This window comes from Dermacentor albipictus, chromosome 5 (assembly GCF_038994185.2).
Source record: "Dermacentor albipictus isolate Rhodes 1998 colony chromosome 5, USDA_Dalb.pri_finalv2, whole genome shotgun sequence".
NCBI classification, from domain to species: Eukaryota; Metazoa; Arthropoda; class Arachnida; order Ixodida; family Ixodidae; genus Dermacentor; species Dermacentor albipictus.
The window spans coordinates 156,321,367-156,342,364 of NC_091825.1; the positions used below are offsets into that span (position 1 = coordinate 156,321,367).

Genomic DNA, 20,998 nt, shown 5'->3' on the forward strand with positions numbered 1-20,998 from the left:
AAATTCGGTTATCATCCTCTTTCTAGAAAAAGCAAGTTAAACGGGCTAACGCCGCAATACGACCTCGCATAGTCACTCCGCACAACGTTTATAGATCTATAACCGCTGATGCCGTATGCTTGGACCATGCGGTATATAGAACCAAGATATGTATAATCCAGCACTTACCACTGCTTAGGACGCTCGCGTAGTTCGTAAGCAGTCCCTTTGCGGGACAAGCTTAATTCAGACTGTAAGGTATGCTGCTATTATGCTAGCCAAAACTATATTATTCAGGGGCGGAAAGCTCATCCATCGAACCAATTGTTCACGCAATGTAACCTGCAGCGAACAGTTTGAACGCTTGTCAAAGTATAACAGCACAGCGCCTATCGTAGCAGAACGGTACTCACGCTGTTACGATTGTCGCGTATGTTTGATGGCTCCGAAACCGCAGCTTAGAAATAGAGGATAGTACTAGAGATAATAGAGGGCAATAAGGTCACATTAGTGAATGGAACATTCAGAAATACAGAATAGATCTCCGAGGCTGGTTATAGGCTCAAATATGCGCGCACACATAGCACTGCGTGTTCCGTCCACCTCAACGCCAGAAGAAACTACGGCCATGACGCCTTAAAGCACTTCAGCACGTCTCACAGAACCGTTTACCACGTAGAAGACGCACGTCATACCAAGCAGAACGCACGACGGCGAAAACAAATGCCAGGACCTACCGCCGAGCGCATACCTGCCCTGCAAAACACCGCTTTCACCGAAGCCAGTATGGCGCTGCTCATAGGCGGCGCCACTGCGTTCACAATAAGGTGGCGTCCACGAAAAAACGGTGTATAGGGAATCATGTTCCCGAGAAAAAGAAGAAGAACCACTCCCGTGGCGTGGAGTAACAGACCCAAGTCGTCGCCTCCCTTCGAGCGGAAGTTCGTTGCCTGCACGACAAGCTGTCGCGACGTGCTACTGCCACGCCTGGGAAGACGCCTGTCGACACTGGAAGGTCTTCTGCATTTCCTACTCCTTCTATTCCTGCCTCAACGCGACCTGACGTTCCTGTATTTTAACGCCCAGCTGAACAACCAAGTGCCCATTCCCCACGTGATTTCGCTGCCTCCACTGAAAAAAGCCCCCGGAACTAAGCAGAAAAGCGAGCGTCCTACTTCGTTTGGAGCCCTAAAGACTACGACGTTATCTGTAACTCAATGGGAGCCACAACCTAAGGCTATTTTCGTCTTGCGTTGAGCATAGAAACAACCTCTTCCCACCTGACAATGCACTTGAAGGCCTTGAACATTTCTGCCCCCTCCTGCCAGCGGCGTAGAAAAAAATACCAATTGTGTTCTTTTCATGCAGCTGTTGATGATGTAGCCCTTAAACCCCTCAACGAGCCATGAATGTGGCCAACGGGATGCCTGTTCAAGCCACACTATAAGATGCTACATGACGACATTCTTCATGCTTCCGAGATAAGCTCCAATGATCGAAGTGCCATGTAATTTGGACATATTTTACCAAAACGCTCGTGGATATCGGACCAAAGCACGTGAATGTTTCTGCCAGGTCATTTCGTCTTTCTCCCTATTTTTGTTATCTCCAAAACTAGGCTCTGCACTGAAACTTCCCCTTCAGAATACTTTCCTCCGCAATGTCCGGGGCTTCAGCGGATCTGAACAAAAATTTCGAAGGCGCTTAAACTTCACCTTTAAGAGTAAAAGGCGATAGTATTCAAAGATCCCTGGCTGCTTCTCACGCTTCCCGGCAACTGAAGGGTATGTAAGCGTAATATTTGCCGTATATTAGCGTATATTATTAATATTTACGGGCGCCGAACAATATATGCACGAAGGCGGATTTTCTGGTAGAAGCGCGGCCTTTTGCGTGGGCCGCGAACGGCGGAGGCGAGCGCCATCTGGAGGTGTTGCAAGGAACCGGGCGCGCCGCTCCGTTGTCTCCCGGATATTTGCGCGCCCGCGCACGCGTGTGGCGGACGCCATGGCCGGTCTATGATTGTTAAAAACGCTGGAAAATTGATCTCTTTATCTTGGTGTAACAGAATTATGTTTTCTCGCATATTCATATTACAATCCAATGATATCAGGTCTTTAGGGAGTGTGTAAGTCGTACTTTATAATTTTCCTACGTATTGTAGTTTGAAAAATTTAATTAGTTAAGTAAGTTTTTTGCGCCACATGGAGGGCCTGGGTATGGGTGGTTCGAAAATATTTTTGCCGAGACGACGTCCAACGCTGGACGCCTAGGCGGGACGCTGGGCGCCGACACCGAAGCCGGCTTTTCTGCGACATGGGGCCCTTAACGCCCTGCCATTAAAAAGGTGGCAGCATACTGATCGCTATTGACAATTCAGTGAGGTGTGTTTGGCGCAACGCCATAGGAAGCGTACAGGAGTCGATCTGGCTAAATTACAGCCTTGCGAGCTCTGAGAAATTGATAGTTGGATCTTTCTATGTACAGCCGAATATTCTTCCTTTTTTGTTTGATGAAATCATCTCTTCTATTGAAAGTGTAATAGCTTCCCATAGCAAGCACAGAGTAAACCTTCTTGGTGATGTTGATAAACATGAATTTCATGGGAACAAGCTTAGATATTCACATTACAATCATTACACAGAGAACAAGTGCAGCCTGCTGTTGGATTTTCTCTTCTTCTGTTGTCTTAAGCAGCACAGCTTGTTCGCCTGTTTTAGTGGCACGATCTCAGACCTTCTACTCCTTCTCCTATTCAGGGTAGCCAATCGGAACTACCTGTAATTAACCATCCTGGCTTTCTATACATCATTTCTCTCTCTCTCTCTTCCTCTGTCTCTTAGATCTTTGCATCTCGCACGCTCAAGTTATATATGTCTTTCGTTCTGACAAGTCTCTTATGCGTCCTGATAAGTTTCATCTGTCACTGCCAGATCTGCCAGATCTGCCAGATCTAGAGGACAAGCCTTTGATGTTTCGATAGGTGGGAATGTGAACACTTCCATGTGCCTCAATATCTGGAAACCACTTCACACATCGGTAGAGAGAGTTGGAGACGAAAGCAAGGTCGACACAGCTACCGTATGTCACGTCTCGAAGAAAGGTGGGGCTACCATTGTTCAGGAGAGTAAGGCCATAGTTATAGGCGATGCTTGCTAATCTTCCTCCTCTTGAATTTGTCCTTGTGCTTCCCCATGCTGGATGGTGTGCATTGAAATCTCCTATGATGACCCATGGGGCGGGACAAACACTCAAGATATCCGCTAATCTTTTAGTATCGAAATTGCTTGAAGGCGATATATACACGCCTATGAAAGTAAACAAGAGTTTGTTCTTTTTAACTGTGATGCAATTATATTGATTGTCGTCGTGGGACGCAATCGGCTGCAAAACATAGGTGAGTTCACGACGAACAAAAACGATGATTTTGCTGCATGCACCATTTGTTGAAGATCTGATAACTTTGAACCCTAATAGTGGGATTGGTTTCGACAAGTTGGGCTCACAAATGACGATGACTGGAAACACATTGGCGTACACAAACCGACAAAAATCTAACAGACGTGATTTTAGCCCTCTGGCGTTCCACTGGATGACAGACGCTACCTTCACTTCTTTTCTGAAGAATGTAGTATGGGTAGCCATCTTTCTAGTTGAAGGATTCAAGCGCGGGGCTTAAGGCATCCAGCACCTTAACTGCGCTTCGAGAAGACAGTGTCCCCGTGCCCACTAAAATCGCTCGGAAGGCCTCCATGAGGAAACGTAGCACTGAGATGACTTGACGATGTTTTAGGTGAATCATCCATGGCTGGAGAAAGCTCCGGTGGGGCCGCGACCTTATGATGTTCCTTAGCAAAGGGAGCAGCTCTGTATCGTAGGCCATTCCTCTAAAGAAAGAGTCTTATATGTTTCCTTCGTGGAAGTGGTGGGCCCTTTCGCGGCTCGAATAAGTGGTGCCGCATTGGAGTGGGTACTATTACTTAGCGCATGCACCTTCTTTGAAGACGTGCGATGGTGCCGACGTCGACGCCGACGCCGGACTACTTCGGGTGCCTCCCTGTGGACCGAATTGTTTGCTTGAGAGCCGCGCGCTCCTTCTTGATGCGGGGACAGTCTTTCAACGAGGCCGCGTGAGGGGCCGCTACAGTTGGCGCACTTCAGAACCGTGCATTACAGGTCTCTTCTGCATGAGGTTCAGCGCCACGGGGACACAGTAGCGAGTTGGGACACACGCCCTTGACGTGTCCTAGCCTGAAACACTGATCGCATTGAAGCGGCTTCTGGATGAATGGTCGAACCGGATGTCGGAAATGTCCGACATGAACGTGGGATGGCATACAATCCCCCTTGATAATTACTTTTACGCTGCGCGTATTCCCAAGGTGGCACACTTACGTAATGATCGTGCCCTCGTTTGCCGGCTTGATGAGGCTAGGTAAGTCATCATAGGGAATGGCAATGGCAATGTCGTAAATTACACCGGCTATGGATATATAGTTGATCCGGATGAAGGGGCGCATTTTGATTCCACCAGCTCCGTCATTTGTTGAAGTTTTCCAAGCGCACTCGCATTATACACTTCTATGGCGAGTATATTGTTGTGTGGATTTATTCTGATGTCTTTAATTTGATCCGGCACCGGACATTCCAGAACAATGGATAGGGCTTGACTGTTCAGCAATCGTGGGTTGCTGGAGGGTTCTTCCGGCACAAAGATGATGACATGTGACCTGCACACAGGCCTTGACTTCATAGTCGTTGCGCTCGCAGGAGTTGACGGTGCTGTGTTGACGATCTTTCTCTTCGCCCTCTTACTCCGCACGGGTATGAAGCTGTCGTCGGATGAGTCACCTTCCGACATAGAGTGCAGCTCGGTGTCTTCGGTGTCACTGGGGGAGCCAACTCGCTTCTTTGCGTTTGACGGCCGTGATGACTTCTGGCCAGGCGGGCTTCTGGCATGCTCCGCTTCCATGGCCACAAGATGGGGAGGCGAGGCACCTCGAAAGGCGAAGAATTCACCAAAAACTCACATAGCACAGAAACAAGTGTTCTGCCAAGAAGACACTTCGTCGTCTTCTTCCTACACCGTTCCGAAAGTGGTACGCAACTATCTGCCTTCCTGAACTCCCAAAAACGTTGGTCGTTTGGAATGGCATTTCTAGATCCAACCGTGACATTGTAGGTCGGGTTCAGAAAACGTTTCCAAGCATATATCATCACCGATTTGCTAACAGGGGACACTGGACCATGTTCTTGCAATTTTGTATTACTGTCATTGCACTTACTTCGCTGCCGACGTAATAGCGCTGAGCTTCTATTTCTGTTGCGCAAAAGCATACATGTTCCGTCTGTGAAATCAGGAAAATTATTGGCATCTTCGGCTCGACGTTTCAGAGCTCTCGCGAGCGGCGTGGCCTTCGTCTGGTTGAAACAGGGTGCGCGCCTTGCGTTTGGCTGGTTCTTTTTGGTCGCTCTCCTGCATCTTCGAGCACACTTCCTGCGCCATTTGCCAGCGTCGAAATCGGCCAACATCAGCTCCTGTCGGACAACTACTACTGGTCTCGTATCCTTCGGAACCGTTCGAGGTTTTTGGCATCAATCTCAATGGGTCGCTTCCCATATCTCTTGCCGGTAGTCGATGGTAGCGACAGCCGTCGACCATTTCACGCGCTATGCGGACACAGTGCGTGTCAATTCTGCATCTGCTTCCGAAGCTGCTGTCTCCATTCTTCGAGCAATAATCTTGCGCCGCGACGCCCCTCGTGTCCTCCTGAGCGACCGCGGAAAGACATTCCTTTCACAACTGGCAGGCGAAGTGCTCAGAACCTCTGGTACCACTCACAAGACTACTTCAAGTTACTATCCTGAGGCCAACGACCCGACTGAGCGGTTTTATCGTACGCTCTCTGACTTGATAGCCGCTTATATTCAACCAGATCACAGAAATTTGGACGCAATTTTTCCATTCATCCCCATGACGTATAGCACCGCTGTTCAACGCACAACTGGTTACTCACCGTTCTACCTTGTTGATGGCTGCTCGCCTAGTTCATTTATCGACGTTTCTTGCTTCTCTGCTCCTGTCAGTCCATCCCCATCTTCCTGCGAAGAATATGTTTGCCGCCTCGCCCCTGGTCACCACTGTGCCCGCGTCAACACCGAAGCCAAACAGCACCGCAAGAATCATCATGACGCATCTCATCGCCTAGTATTCTAACAGGCTGGCGATGATGTGCTGCTCTTGACACCAGTTCACATTACTGGGTCGTCTGAGAAGTTTCAGTTTGGGCTTGCTGGCCCATACATGGTCTTGGAAATGACTTCTTCCTTTAATTATCGTGTAACCACTTCAGCTAACCACCGTTGCCATTCTACAGAAGTGTTCAACATTTCTCGTATGAAGCCCTTCCCGTGGCGTTCCCTGTACCTTTAGGCTGCTATGAGGATGGCCGCTCTCACGCGGGGCAAATTAGTGCGGGCATTTAATTTGCACTTCTTTATCATCTGTATATTATCATCATCATGTGTGTGCCCTGCTTCATCACGCGTGTGGGCGCATCTTTATCGTGCATTGTGCCAAGGGTCCCTCAACGCGTCTTTCGGGGTCAATAAACGTCAGCCCTAACTGTGACATCGCACTATTCCTTAAACATCCCTCCTCGAATTAAGAAAATCTGTCTATGTAGTAGCCACTGGTATAACAGAAAATTTTAGCTGTAAGTAAGCGCCCTCTATAACATCAAAGATGATCTGGCAACTTCACGGACTTTTTCATGCAGAGTAATTTGTGTAACTTTAGGAGATGATCACAACGGTGTCTCGCGCTGTTCCGTTATCAATGCAATTATCCTTTTCATAATGTCCACCAGACACCCGAAGGACTCTTATATACGTCAGTTGCCTGCGGTGACACATTTCTGCACGTTTCTGAAATTAAACTCTTCTTTAGACTTGACAACATGCCTACGCAATCGATAGAGTTGTATGGCGATGAGTATATACTTCTGTGCGAACGTTACTTTCTCGTCCAACTATAAGTTTATTTTATTTGAGTTAAAGTTAAGCTTTACCCTCCTTTTCATTTTAAGAACAGATCCTATAGTTACGCTCGTTCATTAACCGTATGCCTCGTATTGCACAACTCGCACCCCCAGGATGTCCAATGAGAAATTTTTCTCGAATTTTACTGTATATATAGAAAAAACGATTTTTCTTTCATTTTCCTTTTTAGCACAGAGTTGGCGTTTTTCAAAGTGTCAATTTCAGTTTGTGTTTATTTCTACTTCTTTAAGGGCAATGAAGTTGGGAAACGTCGCTCCCAGACATCAGCTTGCAGTCCCCCCTATGTGATATAACATGGCCGCAGGATGGTAGAGTCTCTCAGCTCTGCTCGTTGGATGCGAAGGCCCGCCCCCCTTCCCCCCCCTCCTCCCACCATAAGATGGCAGTAACCTTATCGAGAAAATAAATCAAACGAGCCCGTCAAGACGAAGACAAATAAAACGTTGTAGGACTCGTTTCTCAAGAAACATTGAAGATCCAAGAAATAAAATTTTAAAAATACATCTACGAGAGCATGGTCAGCTAAATTAATACCCCGGATCCGGCTTCTTTACAAATTGGCCGACAGGAGCGGAGAGAAAATCAAAGCACAACATCAGTATTGGTTGCGCCAATCTAGACTAAACAACGGCATCACCGAGTCCTCGGCTACTCGTACAGAGCCTGTCGCAAGAAAAGGTAGTGCTATAACATGCAGAAAGCACCAAGTAAAGCCAACAGACTAGTGTCGTAACGCGGAGAAACTGAAGGTGAAGCACAAGAAAAAGTCAATCCCGGCAAAGAAATTCGCGCGAAATAAGGAAGGAAAAAAAGAACTTGAAGCTAAAGCTTTAAGCATACAGTACTCCGTGCCTGCGGCTGAGGGGAAGGCAATCTTTTATCCAATAGGCGCAAGGAATTCATGAGCCCCGATGAAGTCGCGTTAGTGAGAAGACCGCAAGCACACACTCCAACCGACCATGACCGATTGCCACGAATGAGCCGGTGGTGAAGGGAAAAAAAGACGTGCAATCCAGGCACGTGTGCTTGAAGGGAGAAACGTAAATGAAACCCCCCTCCCACCTGGCTGTGGCCTTCGCTTCCGCTCTTTGCAGTCGACAACACGACGGAAGCTGCGCTAGGGGAACGAGGAGGAGAACGCACCAGGCAATGGAAAGGGGGCGTAATGGAAACGTTTAAGAACAGAATACAAGAAGAACAGTTAGGGAACTAAAGTTGGTACCAGAGGACAAATAAAGGAAGGGCGGAATAAGGGCCAAGCGAGAAATCAGTCCGGAAAGGCTTCGGAGAGCTCCTGAAAACGTCATAAAGCCGATGTCTAAGCGCACAGGGGCAAGAAAAAGAGGCAAGAGGGAACAATACGCAACTGAATGAAGGAAATTGATAAGGTATGAAAGGAACAAAAAGAATCGATAGTGAAGGAACCGCAACTAGAGAGATATAACGCTTAAATCACAAAAAAAAAACGGCAAAGGCAAAAGAGAAGATAGAGGAAAAAATGGGATAACAAAGACGAGGAGAGAGTTGGGGCGTGGGGTTCACAGGGGAAGGAATATAGAGAAAGGATTGCGAGGAATAGGGGCGCGCTGCAAACCGACGCCGACGGCTCAGAGGCGCACATTAGGAGCGGTCGACATCAAGCGAAATGAGACCGAAGAGCAGAACCAAGAAAATGAAATCGTGTTACCTCTGGCTAGGACGACAGGGCGCTTTGCCTTCACCTCCTCGCGCTCTGCTACCGACCTCAGCTTTCCAATCGAAGAGACACGCTTCCTGCACCAGTCTGTGTTTGTGTGTGTGTGTGTGCGTGCGCTGTTATAAATGGCTGTTGAAGCAGGAATGCACAGGATGAACTGAGGGCACTCTTTTGACACGAAGAGCCGCCTGTAAGCTCCTGCTGCGACCCTCCATTCTTCCAAAAAGCAAAACCCTTCCACAGTCCGGTCTCTTGACGCGTCAGGCCGAAGTTTGAAAGAGGAGGGTTAAAAATGTCGCTGTCCAGTGTGTCGATGCTTCTTATTTCGCCTGTTTCTGCTTTGGTGTTCTTGTTTATTTTCTTCTGCTTTGGTTTGTACGGGAAGTATGAGGACATACTGGATTGAATTTCAAGCGCACTTAGGCGACTGAGGGAGCAACCTTTCCTAAGCGAAAAACAACGCCGTGACGCCGTATCTGCGTTGCAGGGGCCTTGTGTAGCAAAGCAGGTCTCACAGTGGATAGGAGAAAAACTTTAATTATCTATGTGCGAACTGTGACATCACATTCAAAGTAATGCGTTTCATCGCAAGATCGACGCAGAGGTGACCCCACCCTCACTCCACTGTAGTGTGGAGAAAAAAAAATGTTTTGGACAAGTGGTTGGTGGTATGTACTTAAATAGAATTTATTGACAGGAAAGACAGAAAGGACGACCAGAGCTATAGTGCGCAATATAGTCTTCTACTTTGCCCTGGGGAACTGGGAAGGGGAGTGAAAGCACTGGGACGGGTGATGATGATCAGAGAAGTGCTGAGTGTTTATGTAGATTAGACAGTGGCCCTACTAAAGCCGCTTGTCTAGCTTTGTGTCCTATAAAAAGTTTAACAGCGTTTTTTTTTTTTGTCCTCATTGAAGTTGCAGTGTCAGGCCATGGGCCCGAGGATAGCATCTTCCGACAGTGGTTGCCTGCCAACGCTGGCTAGGGAACTTTCCTGCGTCCTTTGCTCCAGCATATATGCTGGGTTTACGATGAAAAAGTTGCCCTGATTTTAAAGGCGATCGCGAGAGCAGGAACCAAAACTTTATTCATTGCGGCCAAAACGTACCTTCCTTGGTGCGGAAATATCAATATGTAGGCGACATTTAGGTCTTTATATGTTTCATTATTTGTATTCGCCAACCAAAGCAAGGTAAGGGACAAGCTTTTAGTTGGCACTCTCACGATCTTATTCATCACAGCGTTGTCTGGCAGTTTTCTGGTAATCAAACATGCTGATTTCAGTAAATGCATACTGCACTATCCTCTGACGACTCATTTTCGCACGAAAAGCACATAAGACCTTATTCCTTTTTATTGTCGCTAACTGCGAGGCCAGAAATAATTCGTAACTGGCTATACAATCACCGTTTTTGCAATTTCTAGGCCCTCTGTGACGCGTTCAGCATGCATCCAACGTGTCCGCTTACACTGTCGTCCTTTACATTGACTAATACAACATGTTCAGAGGGGAGCTGATGCGAAGCTGGCAAAAGGAGTTCCAGTAGCCTATGCGCAGGGCATTCCCAAGAAAGATTCCCAGAGCTTAGGTAAGTCGTAGCAGGAAGGTCAATTTTGCTGCGGTTCCTTCTAGATCCGGACAGTCGGCACACTTTTGTTCGGCGGAACATTGCTTCAGCACTTTATTGTCCTGTTCCAGGCGTTGAGCGCCTCAACGTATTCATCTTCAGGAAAACACATCGCCCTGTGACCCTTGCACGCAACCAATTGTCCGTCACACTCCGGAGTCAGCGCAGTACAAACGAGATCACTATAGATGTCCTCGAAGTGCCGGAAATCTGCGGTAACCAGTCCACTAGTGGATGGTGCGATGATCACCATGATGACAAACATCGGTTTACCTGTACTGCTTACCTGTACTGGGTGGCACCAGTAAGACCAACCTCCGTGCCCTCCAGTCTGTGCAAGCTCAAGCTCTAAGAATTTGCCTTGGACTTCCCAGATGTGCATCCACGGCAGCAACAATAGCCATCGCGCATGACCACCCTATCGATACGTATCTTCAAGTCGACTCTTTAAGGATGCATATCAGGCACTTCGCGCGACTTCCTCGCATCATCTCGCCTCCCTTCCTGTCGCTCGACCTCGTTCAGCGTTTAGCAGGATTATTGCCGCTAACCACGGAATTTTACCATCAAACTTCATGCCTGCAGCACGACCATCTCTACCGCTGTGGTACCTCCATCCACTCCAGGCTCTTCTTGTTATTCCCGGTATCAAAAAGAAAACGGAGATGTCATCTTTCGCCCTCAAACAAACCGTGCTTTCATTCCTACATGACAAACACAAAGAACGCATCCACGTTTACACGGATGGTTCTGTCTCCTCTAATAGTTCAGCTAGAGCAGTGGTAATTCCCGCAGAGTCTGTCACCCTCAAGTTCAAGACGTTTCACATTACATCATCGACGGCTGCAGAACTCGCAGCTATCCGTGCTGCTCTAGAGCTTATTTGCCACAAATTGACACAGTCATGGTCCCTCTTATGTGACTCGAAGACAGCTCTCCAGTGTCTGATGTCCCCTTTCAACCACGGACCAAATGTGCAACTAGTGGCAGACATCCGACTACTCCACCATCACGCAATCAACAAGGGGCACAACATCATCTACCAATGGATACCGCGTCACTGCGGAATTTCGGGCAATCACAGTGCGGATGATGCCACCCGATCGGCCCACGATGGTGCCCACGTTATACCAATACCACTGTCACGAACAGACGCAGCCACAAGTCTTCGCTCCCTCGCCCGCGAGCTTACGCAGAATCTGTGGAACACCAATGAGTTCAGGAACGCACGTCACCACAGATTGGATCCATGTCTGCAACTCCATCTACCACCAGGGTTACCACAAGCGAAAGCAACACTTCTGTGCCGTCTGTGGCTTTGCGTGGCATTCACGAACTCCTATTCATTCCGCATTGGAATGGCCAACAGCCCTGCTTGCGACACCTACAGGCTGCGAGGAGACGATTGAGCACCTCCTTTGTGACTGTCCCAGCTACAAAGTGCCAAGAACAGTGATCGTGACCTCGCTCAAAAAACTGGACTATCGCCCCTTTACAGAGGAAAAAGCTCTAGGACACTGGTCCAGACGGGCTTCGGCACTTAAGGCCTTAAGGGCTTTGCTGAACTTTTAAGGACCTGCGAATGGTGCGATCGCCTTCGAGTGTTGTATCGCGTACTATCGCGTTACTGCATGAATTTTCTGAATTGTCTTTTTTTCTCCTCTTCTTCTTGTTTCTCCTTTTATTCCCTTTACCCCTTTCCCCAGCATAGGGTAGCCAGCCGGTATTTACACTGGCTAACCTCCCTGTCTTTCCTCCTCTTTGTCTCTCCTCTCTTCTCGGTCTTGTTTGCGCTGATGCAAGCTCTAAAGCAGCTAATTTCCGAGAAAACGAGATCAGCATTCTCATTTGCTCCGATATCTACTGGGACGCTGCAACTGGCCAGATATCTAGATTGTGGCCTCAACTTATTACAGTAGAAACCCGTTTTGGATGGACGCTCCAGGGAACCATTAATGACTTCTCCCAAGCTTCAATTGTACAAAGCACAACTCTGGTCTTTGGTATTGGAAAGCCCCCCAGAGACGATGCGCCATAAAAAGCAGTCAATTAATCTTTGATGTTGCACATGAATACAGTTGGCCGACGAGACATTGCAGACGAAGGCAACGAATGGAAGTACAAAGTTCTTTTCGTCATAGAAGGGCCCGGGACAGCGCCGCAGCTCGTTCCTCACTTACCAAACTTCCATAGAAGGATGCTCCAGTTCAGTGAAAAAGCCGTCACCATGCCTCAGAATGATGGCAAGAAAGGCAGCAGAGACAAGGAAAACAAGGAAAATGCCAAGAACACAGGAGACTTCAAGACACACAGGAGGGGCAAGGTTGCCAATCATGGTACGCCACTTAAAGCAGCCGCCAGAGATGCGCCTAAAGGCCAAACTACACGTACGTGTGCCGGCGCGCGAAAAGTCGCGTCCACATGCCTCACGCATGCACTGATGGTGCAGAACAGATATACGCGTCGAAGCGTGGCGCGAGCACAGATATCTAATGTTTACGCACACTAAGAAATAGCGTTGGCCAACATGGCGACAGCCATATGGCTCTCGCTTCAGCGTGTATTGTCGTGATGTCTACGTTCTCACTTGTGTTTATCGCCAGGAACTATTGAAATGATCTCTTCCTTTCTCTAAACTCACCTGAAAGGTTCGTAATGAGGGCATAGTGCGTCCATTTGTGAAATCATTTTGCGATTCCGGCGCCCGTAGGCCTAACGAGACACGTCCGCATTGCAACAACAGGATTATGGCAGCTAGGAGAGTAGGTGTGCGGACCGACCCATAGAGAAAAACATACATCACCTACCCGTTCGCCACTTCTCCGCAGCATGACACAAAAGTGGCGCTGCGCTCAGTACAACGGTTCTCAGCGGCGCATGTCGTCTTTTACTTGTGGCAGACGGTGCCCAACAAATAAAGCACGCAGAGCGAAAAACTCATCTGTGGCCTTCAGTTCTTGCAATGAGCAGATACATGCCTCTATTATTGCGTATTTGCAAGTTGCTAAAATATATTGAAGGTTTTACGAAGAAAAGGTAAGCGGCATTGTTAGCGGAAGCTCATCTCCGATGGCGAATAAGCGAGTCCGCACCAAATAGTGGTGGTATTTCTGCCTCAGACAAGATCGACAAGCACACTTAATTCTTCATTCATTATGAACTATAAACCACGGGGCCTAAAGCAGCATTGCTTTCAGCGCCTACAAGAGCAGCAGCGAACACCCCTTGTGGCCGAAGGACGCATTTAGGAACAGTTTCTCTTGCGCGATTTCAACCATGTTGTGGAATGTAGAATCCATGAGACAGCGGCCGCAGTGCGTACAAATCGACACCGGTCAAACTGTTTGTCGTGTCTGTACTCTGAAAAACCGAATAGAGAATGCCGAAAACCGTTCTAGACGAAGTAATTTGATATTTTATGCCATATATGACATTTCTTCCAACGAATCCTTCGTGTGCTCAGAGGAAATAATCATCCGCCACTGTTCCGAGTGCCTAAACTTTAGTGCACACCTAATGAAATCAAGCCTGCGCATCGCCTTGAACGCCACCTTCCCGGCCGAAACCGTCCCATTATTGTTAAATTAATTTTAAAACAAAAGGCGCAATTTTGGCAAATTGCCGGAAGTTGAAGGGTACAGCATACAGCAATGGCGAAGATTTTTCCAACCAAACTCAAACCACGTGCAAGCACCTAATTACATATGCAAAAAGCAAATTCGCGCCTTTTTTCCCTTCGGTATAAACCCTTACATATCGGACCCAAGTGATTCTTTTTTGAGGAATCACCCTTGTTCAACAAGTTAAGGAATTATAGCTACCATGCAACAACCGACGCACAGTTAAACGTTTTCTTATCAGTTATTTTTGCTAACCACACAGTTTTCTTCTAAATGTAATATAATACATATCAAACCTTCTGTCATCATCAGAAAGTAATGTTCTCGTACTCACCGAAACATGGCTTTCTGATTAAATTTTTGACGCAGAAATTCTTGCCGACTTCCCTAATTTTGTTGTGTTCCGCAAAGTTAGGCAGGGGTCTACAAGGGGGGGGGGGGGGGAGGGGGGGCTGTTCTTATTGCTGTGAGTAAGCAGCTATCTTGCTCCGTAATTGACGTAGCATCTGAACTAAAAATCATATGGCTAAAATTTAATGTTATTCCACAGCTGCTACATCTTGGTGTATGTAACAGTCCTAATGTGTACATCTCGGTGTGTACCTAACAGTCCTGCTGATTTTCCTCTGAAACTTAACAATATCCTCAGCCACTTGGCAAAAAAGTGCTCGAATGCATGTGTATTGCTCTTCGGAGATTTAAAGTATCCAAACATTAACTGGTCTTCTGCGCAACTACGTTCAAACGAATCAGGTGCTAAGGACTTCGTTTACGTTTGCTTTAACTTCAATTTAACGCAATTGGTAACTAAACCAACACACGTAACACAGGCTACTGAGAAAATTTTAGATCTCATATTAACCACTCATCCCGAAAGTCCGTCAAGCATTAACTACCTTCGCGAAATTAGTGATCATAACATAATCCATGCCGACATCACCTTTACTCCCTGCTTACGCCTTTCATACAAAAAGGTCATCCGCCTCTACAAGAATGGCAACTACGCTGCAATAAATTAAGAACTGCATGACTTTAATGAAAAATTCGAATCAAGTTTTCATTTGCGCTCCGTGGAAAACAACTGGTCTCTCTTTCAAAATATGCTTAAAGCCCTAGCAGAGAAGTACATTCCAACTGTAACCATTCACGCTAACCGACATCAGTCATGGTTTACCAAAACTCTCAAAACTCTCGAAAACAAAAAAATGTATTTTTTGATCCGCAAGAATGAAATCAAACCCCGTTGCCTGGGAAAGAGACTACGAGTGTGAGCGTGTCTACTTCGACGCTATCCACAGACATAAACACTCTTTTTATGACAACGACCTTCGCCGCATCATAACTGACAACATGAAGAAATTTTTGTACATTATTAATCCTCACACACCCAGTGCTATCATTATCAAAAAGGAAATGAGTGATCCTTTATCAGACGCTGATTGCGCTAACGTTTCTAACACAACATTTTCTTCAGTTTTCACCATGGGATCCGACACGCCCATTCAAAGCATTTTTACTCCTGCCATGTCAGAATACCTGCCATCACTTTTTTGATTAAATGGTATCTGCAGCATAATAGAAAACCTCAAGATGTCATCGTCTGCTGGCACTGACAACATTACTTCAAAACCCTTTAAAAATCGCTAAAATAATTCCTGCTTCTTTTTTATTCTTACCATTTTTAGTCATTAACCACAGGTAACCTACCAATTGATTGGAAAGTGGGCAAGTTCGTTCCGGTCTAGAAATCAGTTAATTTCGCAAAATCACGGAATGTGTCATTTTCTTTCATTTAATAGATTTTCACGACTCAAACACTTTTCTTTTTCATTCATAACAGCATGGTTTTCGCATTTCGCAAGGGGCTGTCTTGGGAAAAATAGTTGGCCTTCTTTCTTTATGACCTGCATTCAAACCTCGATACTAATACACAGACTGATGCAATTTTACTCAATTCGCAAAAAGCCTTTAACAATGTAGCTCATCAAGGCCTGCTTCTAAAGCTTTCACAGTTGAATATTCACCCTAATATTCTAGGATGGATAAAAGAACTTCTTACTTATCACTCACAGTTTGTGCAAATCAATAATGATGCTTCTAACCCGCTTTCTGTAATGTCAGGCGTTCCACAGGGCTCGGTGCTAGACCCCTCCTGTTCTTAATATATACTAATGTTCTACCACTTAATGTCTCTAGTCATATCCGCGTATTTGTTGACGATTGTCCTGTCTACCATACCATAACTAACATCAGTGACCAAGTATTACTTCAGAACGACCTAAACAATATGCAAAATTGGTGTGATGACTGGCTAATGCTACTAAATCCTTCTAAATGCAGTTATGTCAGGAGCCCACCATCGAAATTTATTTCGTGTTCTCTACTCGTGTTCTATCCTCTCGTGTTCTCTGCTGTAATAGAAAACAAGCCTATTGAACCAGTTAAATCTTTCCAATACTTAAACATCACTTTTTCTCACAAACTTGACTGGTGTTCGCATGCGAATAATGCCATACCATCTGCTAGCAAAAAGCTCGGCTTTCTTAAATGGCCCTTACGAAAAGCTCCTCCCCACGTAAAACTACTAGCATACAGATCGTTCATCAGACCTAAACGTGAATACGCTTCTGCTATTTGGTGCCCGCATGAAATTCACCTTACTAACGCTTTTGAAGCCGTACAGAATCGCGCTGCTAGGTTTATTCGCTCAGCATATTCTTGCATAAGCGTCTCATCCTAAAAAGCAGACTCTGGTTTACCAACTCTTTCGTATCACCGTTGCAACGCCAGCCTATCATTATCTCACATCTTTTTTTTACTGTATTCTCCCTATCGCAACATACATTTCACCGCCGGCACGAACATCACGTCGCACAAGTCATTCATCAAGTGTTGCTCGCCTCAAAATGCGCACTGTCACTTTTTCGTCTTCTTTTTTTTCATCGTGTAGTTGCCATCACCAGTTCATCTGCATTCAGGGAAGAAGTGTCAGCGATCATCTCATCCTAATATTGTTTTAACTATTGTTGTAATTTCACCCCTTATGTAATACCCCCATGTGGGGTCTTAGGGAAATAAATAAATAAATAAATAAATAAATAAAGAAAGAAAGAAAGAAAGAAAGAAAGAAAGAAAGAAAGAAAGAAAGAAAGAAAGAAAGAAAGAAAGAAAGAAAGAAAGAAAGAAAGAAAGAAAGGAAGAAAGAAAGGCCAAAGATTCAGTAATATGGCATTTCCGTTCATGTCCATAATATGATTCCTGGGAGAATAAGAGAGCATTTCTCGGGACTGTGATCACACAACGTGATTATGACAGCAAACCCTCCGAGAGATCAAGCAACAAGCTGCAAATGAACCCTGCGCGAATTATGGCGTCAAGGTTTCTGTGCCGGCGCTCGTGAAGCTTGTCATGGCGTACGTGTTGCATCATCCTCGGTCAGTGGATCTGGAATCCACGGCTCCTGCACTCTTTCTTTGAGCGAAATTAGTTTTCTTTAACATCATGCTCAATGAAGTTTCCTTGCGTTTTGCGCTCCCGTACGTTGAACTAAAATCTTGAAGGGACGTATGCCAAAACGTCCCACATAGGTGTTTGCGTTTAATGTACGTGAGGCGACAAAGCTGTTCTCAAACTGTCGATTTTCTCCATTGAAATGTCGGTGCCCTGGCTGCCTCACACAAATACGAAGTGATGACTATAAAGGCAAAAATGTGACTCAAGTGGAGGCACGCTGGCGCGCCTCTTGTAGGTTCAAACCACCATTACTCGCCAGGCGCTACAAACGCAACGCACGTGGCCTCGTGATTTCTCGTACCGGCGAGCGTACGTGTAGTTAGGCGTTAAGGAACGAAAGTCCAATAACGACGTCACGAAGTCTCCCAAAAGCAAGAAATATCCACCTCCTGCAAGGCTGTCTAAGCGTAACAGACGAGGCTCAAGACCAGTACGAATGTTGGTTTCGTGCACTCCAGACTAATTCAAGGAGGAGTACAAGCACGAAAGCACGCAACTATGTCAAGACGCGGTGCGAAAGGCCGTCCTCCTGGAATGAATGGTGGCGCACAACGGTCAATGCTCAACAGAGCTCAGCAAAAGCGGAGACACACGTACTGCACAAATGCTACTTTGAGCCACAAGGGCGCCTGTGATGGAAGGCCATTAACGCCTTCACACTTCTTACTTAGCAAACATGTGACGTGCTTGCCTCAAGAGTTGGGCGCCATGCTACTCAAATCAACAAGCATTGACGTGCGATGTCGAAGCATACATCTACAAGATTTAACAGATCATCTCTAGAAGCGCTGGCGTAAGGAGCACGTGCTGCTTCAGCGCTCAGCAGACAAGGCGACTCCCAAGCTGCCACCACGACTTCAAGTTGGAAACGTCGTCCTGGTGCACGACGACGTTTCGCCGCCTCTCCTGTGGAAGCTAGCCCGGGTGACGGACCTGCTGACTGGACGCCATGGTTCATTTGATCGTTAAAAAAGCTGTATAATAAGAAAGAATGCCTTTTTCGCTCTCCAAAACTAACCGATACTCAAAAACGTTGGCCATCAACTTGTCAGACCGTGGCTACCGAATATAAGAAAGCTCTCAAGCACTCCAAGGATTCATTTTTCAATACTACACTTCCATACCTACTAATTACTAACTCTAGGCAATTTTGAAGCTTAGTCAACAAAGGAGACAATTCAGCTTAAATCAACCTTAAAGACTAATGCAATCAACTAATCCAGCTTGATCATTGCGCAAATGTTCTGAACTCTGTATTTGTTTCTGCTTTTCTAAAAATGTGTATTCTGCAACCCCCATCTATCCAGGTACTGACTTTTTGCCGATGAACCCTATTGTCTTTGACATTGCTTGCACATACAGAATAACATATAAGTGAAAAGTTTATTTATCGCGTGGTATTTATAATATAAATTCCAAGTTTTTAATCGGTACTAAAGTGTACAATCAGGGCTATAATACTTTCTAACCTATTCCAGCAATCCCTTCAGACAGCCTGCATTCTGGAAGACTGGAAGGTCGGGAGGGTGATTCCCTTGCACAAGTCTGGGGATAGCCATTCACCATATAATTATCGGTCCATTTCACTTACGTGCATTCCATGTAAAATAATGGATAATGCCATGTCATTTACCCCCACATTGCATCATTCCTATAGCCACAGATCAGCAGCATGCATTTCGCAAGTCATTTTCCTGTGAAACACCACTTTTATCGTTTACAGATGATCTAAATTCCATACATGACAGGGGTTCAATCGGTCACTGTATGTTCCTGGATTTTTCAAAAGCTTTGGCAAAGTTCCTCATCAACAGTTTTTTTTTAATAAGTAACTTAATGTTGATCATAACGTTCTTCAATGGCTGCACTCTTTTTTTACCAAATGTTCACAATTTGTCAATTCGTGAATAACGCTTCCTCTGTCACTTCTACAGTTGAATGTGGTGTACCACAAGGCTCTGTGCTGGAACCTTCGTTTTTCTCATTTATATGAACGACTGACCTGATAGGTTATTCTCATCAATTAATCTTTTTACAGATGACCATGTCATATACCGCGAAATTAAAAGTGACTCCAATACAGGTCTTTTCAGTACGATATCAACCACGCACTTGACTGGGCTAACACGTGGAACTGAACATTAACAAATTCAAGCACATGCGTGTTTCTCCTCGTAATACTACACTGCCCTCATATCATCTTAATACTAGTAACCTCGAGTCTGTCTCCTGTTACAAATATCTAGGCGTATTTATTTTTTCTAATCTTTCTTGGAAGATGTATGTAGACTATATAAGCAACAGCGCTAACAACAACGCCCACAGCAGGTGGTGGATGTCGCCTTCAGCATTGCGTGACTTGCCGATTGTAGACCAAGGGATGGGATATACATTTTTACAATTCATTCATCCCGAGTACATCAGCAAATTGGAATCACTTTCCCCGGTCTGTCGTGGCAACATCTGATAATTCTAAGCTCAAAGCTGCTTTAATTAACCTGCTGTTGTCATCAACACGAGAAACTTCAGCGTTGTCACCCCTTTTGTTTTTGCTTAGCTCATTTGAACGCGATAGCGTTAAGGAGCTCGTGTCGCAGAAAAGCCGGTGTCGTCGGCGTCGGCGTCGGTGTCGGCGTCGGCGGCGTTGACCGTGAGCGATAAATCACGGCAGGCGCTTCATAAATAAAAAGCAACTTCCAAGATTGGCCCGGTGGGAATCGAACCAGGGTCTCCGGAGTGTGAGACGGAGACGCTACCACTCAGCCACGAGTTCGATGCTTCCAGGCGGTGCAAACGCGCCTCTAGTGAATGCGGTGTTGCCTTCGAAACGAGCCGAGGAAAGTTATACTGCGGTGTATATCGGTAATTATGAACATGTAACGTACAGAAGTCACAATTACACGAGTTGCGAAGTGCGTTTCCGCTGCATTTCTTCTGCGCTTTCCGCACACGCAGAGCCATCTTGCGGCAAACACAGAAGACCCCCTCCTCTCAATGTACGGCGCTGCCCCGACAGGAGGCGCGCCGCGCGCGCATTGGGACCGCTGCCAGGCGCGTCGCGGGACTCCCTCTCCCCTGACGACGCTTCGCCGTGCTCCCGGTCCTTTCTTTAGATTACTATCTATCTCTCTGCCTGTGCCGATCGCGACGTTTGGCTGGCGTAGATCGTTTCCCCTCCGAGACACCGAGTTCTTTGGTTCCTTCCGTTCGCTCAGGCGCACGTTTCGTTGCCGCGCCGAACGCTGCGTTGCTCGACGCTCACCGCGTGATAGGTGGGCGCTAAGTCCGATGCGGAGCGCATCGTAAGTGATCGCTGTGCCGTAGCGCATTGTCTTATACCCCTTGGCGGGTCGACGGGAACGCTGTCGCGTCCCACTCTTGAAGGCGAAGCTTAAGCGTCCTCCAATTTTTTTTTTCATTTTCTTACTGCTCCCACCAATCTTAATAAAATGGGTGTTCTTTGTTTCGTAGGCATACATTACTGCTTTGAGCGTCATTTC

The 20,998-nt window shown here is 46.4% G+C and overlaps 1 protein-coding gene across 3 annotated transcripts in view; it reads left to right on the forward strand.

Moving 5' to 3' along the window:
* The window catches only part of LOC135902306 (leucine-rich repeat neuronal protein 1-like), a 120,035-nt gene that overhangs the window by 94,252 nt on the left and 4,785 nt on the right, over positions 1 to 20,998 (forward strand). The window lies entirely within an intron of this gene.